Source organism: Nicotiana sylvestris, chromosome 7 (assembly GCF_000393655.2).
Source record: "Nicotiana sylvestris chromosome 7, ASM39365v2, whole genome shotgun sequence".
In the NCBI taxonomy this organism is placed as follows: domain Eukaryota; kingdom Viridiplantae; phylum Streptophyta; class Magnoliopsida; order Solanales; family Solanaceae; genus Nicotiana; species Nicotiana sylvestris.
The window spans coordinates 859,373-870,119 of NC_091063.1; the positions used below are offsets into that span (position 1 = coordinate 859,373).

A 10,747-nucleotide genomic window follows, 5' to 3' on the forward strand; every position below is an offset into this window, starting at 1 on the left:
TTTTGATTGGCCAACACTCTGCCACATACAGCATAGTCGGTCTGACCACTACCTTGTAGAACTTACCCTTAAGTTTCGACGGCACATTCTTATCACACAAGACACCGGAAGCGAGTCTCCACTTCGTTCATCCTGCTCCGATACGGTGAGTAACATCATCATCTATTTCCCCATTCATCTGAATTATAAATCCCAGATATTTGAAACTCTCTCTCTTGGGAATGACTTGCGTATCGAGTCTTACATACCCGTCCGCCTTTCAAAAATATTAAAATGAGAACTAAATTAATTTTTTGGTGTTGGAATGCCTAACAGTGGTATCCGGCGTCATCACAACCTTTAATGGATTGTGGGTCGTGACACTGTTTGAATCAACACAAGTTACACAACCATACTCACATATTCTGTAACTTAATTAGGAGAGATCAAGTAATGGTGTTTCTATTTCTATCACCTGTCTGACCCTACTCTACGAATGGATACAATTGCTTTCTATGTTGAATGAAGATTACATCAGAACTTTTTGGGCAGATTCAAACATGTGCAAATGTTGTGACATTGACATAATCAACGACTTCTCATCATTTGAATTGAATAATTTATAGCAAATGGATCAAAATGTTAACATTCACAACCATGTCTTACTGATAAAAATAGGATAAGCATACGTATACAAGCTACAACCATTCTCATCGTGACAAGCTATAAGAAGAGATACTCCAAAAGGTCTAGACCGCAAAAATCAGATCTATCATAATTGCAAATTTTGAGAGGTTGTATTTTTACACATGTTAAAGGATAAAATCAAGATGCTGCAACCTGATATCTCAAGATATACCCAATTTTTGGGTCACTATTAGTGTCATATATGTATTGCATAAAAATTATAAATTTATCCACTTTGGAACAAACTTCAAACATACGCACCTGAAATTTCAAAAAATTCGTGTCTGAAGTTGGGAGGTCATGACTGATGCTTGAAGTTTAGGTATTTTTTGTGAACTTCAATCATAAATGGTTGAAGTTCATGAAAAAATGCCTGAACTTTAACCATATGTCCGAAGTTCATAAAAATACCTAAACTTTAACCATATACGTCTGAAGTTCATTCAAAAATACCTGAACTTTAACCATATATGTCCGAAGTTCATGAAAAATATCTAAACTTCGAGCTATCAAAGAAAATAAAATGGGAAAGAATAATAGTATTGTGTGATGATTGTATCTCTAATTGAATCCATGGTTTGAGAGGCTGGTATGCAATCTATTTTAGATCTGAAGAAAATTGTTACTGAACATAAAATTATTTCCTTTAAATGCTGAAATTTGCTTGCTTAGCCAAACTTTTGGACAGATAAGTCTGGACTTGAAAATACAAAGGCTTGATTGCCAACACATCTTTCGTCCTCTGGATTATCTAGCAACAATATCACCTATAGATAAGATTAGGAATGAAGATATTCGAGAGAAGGTTGGCGCTGCCCCCATGGAGGGCAAGATGCGGGAAGTAAGACTCAGATGGTTCGGGCACATTCAGAGGAGGAGCACTGATGCACCGGTGAGGAGGTGTGAGCGACTGACTGTAGTGGGCACGCGGAGTGGTAGAGGACGACCTAAGAAGTATTGGGGAGAGGTGATCAGACAGGACATGGCGCGACTTAGGATTACTGAGGACATGGCCCTTGACAAGGAATTATGGAGGTCGAGCATTAAGGTTATAGGTTAGGGGAAACTTGTGAATATTTCTACAGCACAATAGAGTGAGACTAGCCAGTTAGGAGTTAGACTAAGAATGTCATTGGTCGTCTATTGATGCACGGCTTTACTTGCTAGTTTTACTATATCAGTCATCTATTTCGTATTTCGTATTCTGTATTTCATATCTCTTATATTGTTGTTATTTTATTATGCATTTTTATGGTACTAATATATCGGCTCCTGTTGCTTTTTTTGAGCCGAGGGTCTCCTGGAAACAGCTTCTCTACCCTTCGGAGTAGGGGTAAGGTCTGCGTACATATTACCCTCCCCAGACCCCACTTGTGAGATTATACTGGGTCGTTGTTATTGTTGTTGTACTATCAGCTATAGTATGTTTCTCTTTACTAAAAAATAGGTCATGAAGAGTGTAAGCTCCAACAGAAGAGGATGGTCCATCCCAGAGAGCTTTTGCAAATTGTTCATGTATGCCTTCTGTCGGGTGAAATTAATCAAACCATATATAGTCTTTAGCATTATCGCAAATCTCATATTCAGTAACCTATTTAGTCCCCCCACATGTATTTTCACCTCCATAAGGCCTTGTTCCACAGCAAGCCTTCACTCCTTCCTTCAAACCTAAATAATGGCGATTTATTAAAAAAAAAAAAAAAAAAAAAGTAGGTCGGTGTGCTAAGCTCCTGTTATGTGCAGGGTCCGGAAAAATCGCTAGAACCTGTTTCCACGGCTCGAACCTGTGACCAACAACTTTACCAATAAGGCTCCCTTCAAAAATTAATTAATAGAATGCCAACAATAAGCTAGCTAGTTGGGTAAATGGTAGAAAGAGGATACATACCATACTTTGTGGGATTGTTAACTCTATCGAGATCTATTCGTAAAAGTCGGAGTTGCAATACCTAGAGCCCGTTTGGACATAAGAAATTTTTTACTTTTTTAAAAAAAAAAATCACTTTATTTTGAAATCAGCATTTGGTCATAAAATTTTCAATTTTCACTTGAAGAAAAATTCAAAAAATTGTTTTTCAAAATTTTCAATTAGATTACTCACAAAATTTTAAAAACAACCCAAAATTATATTTATGTCTAAACACAACTCTTATTTTCAAATATCATTTTTACTTCAATTTTTTTTTCCACTTTTTTCTTGGAATTTTACAATTTTTATGCCCAAACGCCCACTTAAAAGTCTTGCAGTATATGTTGAAGAGCATTGTTATGCGCCAATGCAAGATCAGAAGCAGCTTCAAAACAACCTCCTCCTGGATTTAGTGCTCTGAGAGCTGGTAAGCATCCCAATGGCGACAAGCTTAGGAAACCAAATTTTCTGGCGCCTTTCTCATACAATTCCTTGTCATTGAAATATTGTATATAAATACAATTTTAACCAACAACATATAAAAGGAAAAAGAAAATTTCTTGTAGTTTACTTTAATTACCTGAGTCAAGTTGCCAACGACCATCCCTAGATATTCTTCAGGACCGTGGAGTTGCTGGCTGCATTTTTTCGTTAACCCCCCCATGTAATCGTTACTGATGAAGTTCCGATATGACTTCCTCTGCTCCCAAACCCCCCCATGTAATCGTTACTGATGAAGTTCCGATATGACTTCCTCTGCTCCCAACTTTTCTGTTAGTGATTTTCGCACTTGTTCAAACTACTTTAATTGTCTCTCCAGATCAATAACCTGATACTTAAAATGCTAATGCCCATACCAAACCAGGATGAGTGGTAGAAACAACTCCAGCTCCTCCAGAAGCAAAGTTAACTCCATTGCTGAAATCAGCAATATGGGATTAATCCATTTTTTATTCATATTAAATATGGGTCAGGAAAGGGAGTCTTCGAGCAACGGTTAAGATCTCTTCATGTGACCCGTAGGTCATGGGTTCGAACTGTGAAATCACCTAGTATATAGAGTATTGCCGTTTTCCTTTCCACTAAAAATGCCTCTACAACTAATTAAAATTAAAAGTAAAATTTTGACCCACCTATATGCAGCCGTACAATTCTCATTTTCAAAGGGGAATGAATCCACTGCTGGATTTTTCTCGTGCTCTTTTCTTTAAAAATCAAAAGTCGCCGGACCTTTAACCAGTAAATTAGCACGCAAAAAGCGAATATATGAAGGAGGGGACATAATACCTGACCTCATCGAAAACTAATTAAGTTTGAATTATACATACACAATTTTTAAAGATATGGTGCAAAGATCTATGGTGCGTGGAAATACAATGGTATGTATAATTAGTCTAATTACATCTTTCTAAATTAGTCTACTAGAACTAACTTGTTACACCCTTTTGAGGTACAGCTCATGGTATACAAAAAAAAACTACTTTTAGTTTGCATAATCCTTAAATTATACCAATCTGTCCTGCAAGCTTCAATCCTTCATTACTCAGTGCGAAATTAGCTTCTCTGACAATATTGAAGCTGCACATATTCCAAAACCTTCAGCTTACCCCTTAATGCTTTCATTTACTGATATAAGATTCCAAATGGCGGGTCCGATTTAACATGGATCTAATTAGTTTTAGTTTCAGCACATTCCTTTACTGAAAGGTGATGCAAAAGCTGCTATTAATTCCAGTATATGATCTAATAACACCACCTCCTCCACGTAGTCCCCGGTTCCTGTTTGAGCTCCCATCTGTGTTGGTCTTGAATAGAGTCTAAGGAGGACGCGTCCAATGCTATATTGCTTGGACTCTCCGAAAATATCAATAGGTGCATGTCGGATTCTGCTTGGGTCTAAATTTCGGAGCAAGCAGTAGGTGAGTGAGAGATTGGCTGCAGGTTCATAGTTTGGAGACCCAAGGTAGTCCTGTTGGCGTCCGCAAGCCCTGACGTCCCCTTCTACATTTTTGTTTTTCTTTCCTTTCAAACAGATGTAATTTCTTTCAGACCAATATTTGTAGTAATTCATAGTATGTTCGTGGATTGTGACGAACTATTCCTCATCCATAAAATTCGATCAAGTAGGGCTGTTGCTCTGGCAGACGAAGAATACAGAGATATCAGGCATACAAATAAGAGGCAACTCCCATAAAAACTTCCCATATGAGGCAACACCCTTAAAAACTTCCCATCCTCCTACGCAGCCTCATATTTGTTATAGAGTTGAAATAAGACCAGTTGTTGTTCATGGTGTAGAAATAAGACCAGAGAAGCTGTAGAAAGAATTTTTTTTTTTAATAAATATAAACACAAAAAAAAAAAAAGGATAAGTGCAGACGAAAGGGTGAGGTTATAAAGGCATAATCTCAAAGGTCATTTGAAATAACTAATCTAGTACTTGACTTTTATGAAATAGATTATTTCTTATCATATGGAATACTTTTTCTATAAACTTATTTTTTATTATATAATTTTGTGTTAAAAGACATTATTTACTATTTGAATGAAAAAATACCTAAGAAAAGGAGAGTGGATACCACTCCCAATAAATTTGGGATTCAGGCTACACAACGTTGGTTGATGCGAGAGAGAAGATTCTCAATCAGGCCATATCGGTATACCAAGCAAAGATACAGGTCAGGGAAGTTTCCATGCTCATTTATTAGCACAGAAAAGAAAGAGGAAATCATGGGCTCACCAGAGAAGGAGGGCAACCACCCTTACCAAAATCCCACGTTTCACTCTGATGCCTCATTCTTGAGCTGATACCGGCCAATAAAACGGCATACATAACTAGTTAAATGCATCATAACTTGTAATCAAAAGGGCATATATCTCCCACATCGAATCTTGGAAAAGATATATTATCTTTAGCAACTTGAGGCTCAAATGTCTTATGATAAGGCAAAAGAGAAGCCAGCCACACCGCGGCTGCAAAACACCAGTGGCATGTGAGAGAAGAGTCTCAATCACAGACCATACCGGGTGGCAATGCCAAGATTCAGGTCAGGTAATCTCCATGCCTGAATTGGTTAGCTCAGAAACAAGAAAAATAATCATCATTTGCCTCTTTCAGTGTTCTCAAACCCATGAGGAGATAGACTGAAGATCTGAAGGTCACATATTTGTTGTAGTATAGTTGTCTGCTCAGGTTTTGAGTATACATTAGGAGTGCAAACAAATGCAACAACCAAAAAAAAACAGGAACTGAAGTGTTCTTTGTCTTTCTCTCTTTCTTTTTTTAAGGGTTGTTGGTTTGTTAAAAAATGGACAATCATGGCAAAGCAGAGGGGGCAACCACCCTTGAAACAAATCCCATACTCTCTCTGTCGCCTCATTCACGCCATAATTTCTGGCCAGTAATTACTTATAAACGGAGGCTCACATTTGTGCTAAAATCAAGAGGAGGCAAGGAAAGCGCCATGGCTGCAGACCTCGGTTACAACCACGGAGATGTCTTCCGAGATGCCTTTCATCATCAGAGCCTCATCTGTCACATTAACAATAATAATAGCTAGCCATGATGAAGAGGAAGAGGGGAACAAGAAGATGAAGATGAAGCTGAAGCAGAGCGTGGATTCAGATATTACACCCTTAAACTGTAAAAGGAATTTTTCGTGCAAGTTTAGCGGCAAACTATGTATTGAACCATTTCAACAATGGTGGTTTATTTTACTTTTTTTCCTTGTGAAAATAGAAAAGGAAATCATAGGCAAAAAGAACAGAGAGGTGGCAGCCACCATTACAGACTCCCCACTGCCTCTCTGCTGCTTATTTTAAAGAAAACTCTTATTATCTCCTCCCTTTACTTTTATATCCTTGCTTTTACCTCGTATTAGCAAATAGTACGACACTGAAAGAAGACACGATATCAGTGCAATTTAGTCATTCAACACTCCATCTAAATTTGTTTAAATTTATTTTTCATCTCTTCGTTCTTAATTTGTACTTTTTTCTAGGCTGATTTTTTGTGTTGTCAACAGTCCAAACTTCACAGAAAATTTTCGTGACAAACATCGCTCTTACTATTGTGATTTTAAAAGGGAAAGGAATATGACCAATAAAGCAGACCAGATTGTCAATGACCATGATAACATCAACAGGGCATTAAAGAAAGGCTCTTTCTTTGACAGTACCAAACACTGAGAAATCATTGGCATGCAGATGGGAGGCAACCATTTAGAAACTGCCCATTGCTATGCTGCCTCATTCACAATCTTGAGCGTTTTACTTATTCTTGGTTGGGGACATAAGAAGTAGGCTCAGATCTGTCACAAAATCGGGTAAGGGAAGGGACACCGCCATGGCTGCAAACCAGAATAGCATAAAACACCACCAACAACAACAACAACCACCATCCCAATCACAATCTAGTTGGGTGAGCTAAATGAATCCCAATCAACTCCATTAGGACCTATTTCGTCCCAATACTCATTACGCTGGTTACAACACATCTTGGTTTGCCCTGCCAAGATACGGGCCCAATTGCCCAAAATCCGATTAACTCAAAAAAGTTATATCATCATAGCCTACAGATAAGCATCATCAATGATGCTCAGAATGATTCTGATTTATGAAAAGGAAAAAATTAATGACCAAGAAACCAGAAATAAAGAGGACACAGCATACTGTGAATAGCCACAGCAGTATCAACATGACATGCAGTAGAATAAGAGTACAGCACCTGTACGTAAACAAAAGAAAACGATTCAAGAAAAAAGTGTGGCAACAATTTTAATATTCCAGTACTTGTATAAAATTGATCATATCTCAATATGTTCATAACCAAAAGAAAAAAGAATACCCCAGATTCTAGAAACATTATATTTTCTTGTTAACAACATTAGTAAGTCAACGAAAATATCCCCTGGTTCTTCTATCTCTAGTTTCCAGTTTCCTCCCATAACCTAAAATGTCAAATGCCCAATAATTCACTGTTTCAGTCCAATAAGTCAATGGAAACTTTAACTTAATAAAAAACTTCCTTCATGCAAATACCTTTATTTAAAAAAATAAAATCGTTTATTATGTAATCATAAAAGTGACTGAAAAAAGAAAGGTATTGTATATTTGAAACTATAATGACTCCATCTGTACAGAAATCTCTAAACAGAGGAATTCTGAAAACTAAAGCGAAACAAAATGTAACGTCATTAAAGGAATTTTGAAGTTATTGAACATAAGTTGTATTCTTTATTTTTAGAAAATTTTGAAAACCCCTTTTTACTGGCGTTTCCTCTTTACCTTTTCTTTTGAGGCTCAGATCTGTGACATGATCAGGGCAAAGGAGACAAAGCAACCGCCATGGCTGCAAACCTCGGTTGCACAATAAAACAGGCCTTCCGCGTCGGGTCGCCCCGCCAAGATACGGGCCGCTCCATTGCCCCGACAGAACTCTAGACAACCTCAATCATCACAGCCTCTCATCCTTTGAGAAGAATGGGTAAGATCTTAAACCCTAAACCCTTCTTCCTATATATAAAATTGCACGGTACAGACCTCAAGGTGCTTGCTGCAAGGCTGGAGGCGGGCATGCATTGGGGGGAAGCCAGCATGCTGCGCGGGTACTTGGTATGTAAATGTACTCAGACATTAACCAAACAGTTCCTTAAGATGAATGGTGGTTTAGTTTACAAAATGGAAAAGGAAATCATAGGAAGAGAGAGGGGGCAACCACCATTAGAGACTCCCAACTGCCTCTCTGCCTGCCTCATTCTTTGCGTCTAGACTTCACAATAATCTCGAGTCACATAGAGGTGGATTTTATACTGTAGTACTCTATTGTGTCTGCTTTTTACTTTTACGTCCTTGCATTTTACCCCAATTTCCAAAATCTCTTTAGTCAAATCTATCCTTATACTTTCGGATATCGTTCATATTTAACCTTTATATACTATCCGGTCAAACTTACCTTTACCGTTATGCTATCCGACCAAATTTACCCCTACCATTAGAAAACTTTTAAAAATTACCACTTGATTATTAAGTAATCCAAAATCTCCCAATTTCCTTTTATTTAAACAACTTGTTATTCTTCTTGTTCCACTATTTTCAGAAATTATTATTGATATAAATGCTAAAGGTACTAGGCTATACAAATTATTCATGGATAGTTTTTTTTTTTTGGGTTAAAGGGAGAACATATTATTGCATACTAAAGGGTTACCGTAGAGCTACTGGTTACATGACCACTATCATGGATAGTGATTATACTAAGGTTACCAAGACTTGCCAATTTATTACAAACAGATACTGATATTATTCTAGTAGTGGTTAGACCTCCTTTGTCCGCTTGAACCATTGCCAAAACAGAATCTGGAGTGGTTGTCATAATTAACAGGTGGTTACACATGGCTTGCTTGGAACCTTGTCTTGCCAAAATGTGTGCTGCCTTATTTCCCTCACGGAAACTGTGTCGGACCACTAGACACCCCAACCTCCTCAACTGGTTTCTGCATGAATCACCACTTATTCTTGTGATAGTGAGTTTAGAATTGGTTTAAATTTTATTTATTTTTCAACCATATACACACTGTCGAATTCAATGGGTCTATTAATTGTGTATTATATGCAGTTGATCATTATGTATGTATATGTATATTCGAATATATTTTGTTATTATATAGTTAATGCAGAATTCGATCGACTAACTTAAAAGTGCATAATGTGTAGGAATTTGATTAAAGCAAAGTTAAATCCGACAATGTAAAGCCTCCACGGAACCTCAACTTCTATCATTAATACTTGTAAAGTCTCCATACCCTTGGTGCAATGAATTCATTAAAGTTGGGATGTTGTAAATACTTTTGAAATTTAGAAAAGCTACCTAATTTAATTAGTTTATTCAATTTTCTATACTTTGTTTACTAACAGTTGTATTATTTTGATATTTCTTTGTCTTTTTTTTCAATTAAGAAAGCAGGTAAATGCCAATTATTTTGAAAATAATGGATCAAGAAGAAAAATAAGTGACTTAATTAAAATAATTTGGGAAATTCTGGGTCACCTGACGGACTGAGGGTAATTTTTAAAAGTTTGCCAATGGTAGGGGTAAATTTTGTCGAATAGTATAACGATAAGGATAAATTTTGCCAAATAGTATAACCGATGTTAAATGTAGACAATATCTGAAAGTATAGTGGTATATTTAGCCCTTTTCCAGACATTTATCTTCTATTAGACTTGGCTCTAGTTTTCACTTATAGCTTATTTGGCCAAGCTGCAAAAATTAACTTATTTTGATAAGTGCATTTTCTTAAAAGTACTCTTGGTGAGAAGCAGTTGTGTTTGGCTAATCAATTTAAAAAGCACTTCTAAGCAACAATTAATATTTGGCCAAACTTTTAAAAACTACTTCTAAGTATATTTTTCACAAAAGTTCTTTTGGAAAGAAGCTATTTTTTTTATGTTTTTTCAAAACGACTTCTACTTCTCCTCAAAAATATTTTTTTTTTCTTCCAAAATCTTGGCCAAACACTTTAACTTTGAAAAAAAATACTTTTTAAAAGAAAATTACTTCTAGGATTAGAGAACCTTGGCCAAACAAGCTATTAGACAGCTCAACTAAAGACCAATAGCTATTGAACACTCTAACTCCAATAAGGTGTACCTATTGAACACCTCATGCTGAAGTAGCACAATGAGTAATACTCACTCCAATTTGAGCCCGTCCGTAAGTGAAATGTAACCTTATTTTGATTCTTTTTATTTTTTGCTTCTACCTTTTTGGTTCTTTTACTTCTATCTTCTTTGCATCTAATTCAACTTTCATCAATGACGGTTTTTACTTTTTCTGTTCTTTCCCAAATGAAATTAATAGAGCTCATCTCCTTTCTAATGTTTCATCGACATAACCACTCAAAATACAGCCTATGCATACTATTTAGACGCAGACATTGTTAATCATTCACCATCATATACATACACAATACAACTCCCTCCCATTTTCACTCAATATGCAGCTAAATCTCTTCATCATTCTCACATCCCTTATTCCCTAACTAGGAACTAACAAGCCCCATCAATTTATAGCCACTTTCGTTCGGGCTACTGTGAACTCTTTCACCTGCATGGAATGCACCATCGCATTTGCCCAAGTTGAAAGTTATATTGATAATTCTAGTTCTAATT

At 36.5% G+C, this 10,747-nt stretch overlaps 1 pseudogene; it reads right to left on the reverse strand.

The window, feature by feature from the left end:
• Positions 1 to 2,017: 2,017 nt before the first annotated feature.
• On the reverse strand, positions 2,018 to 3,857 carry LOC104249513 (GDSL esterase/lipase 4-like; annotated as a pseudogene).
• Positions 3,858 to 10,747: the final 6,890 nt, after the last annotated feature.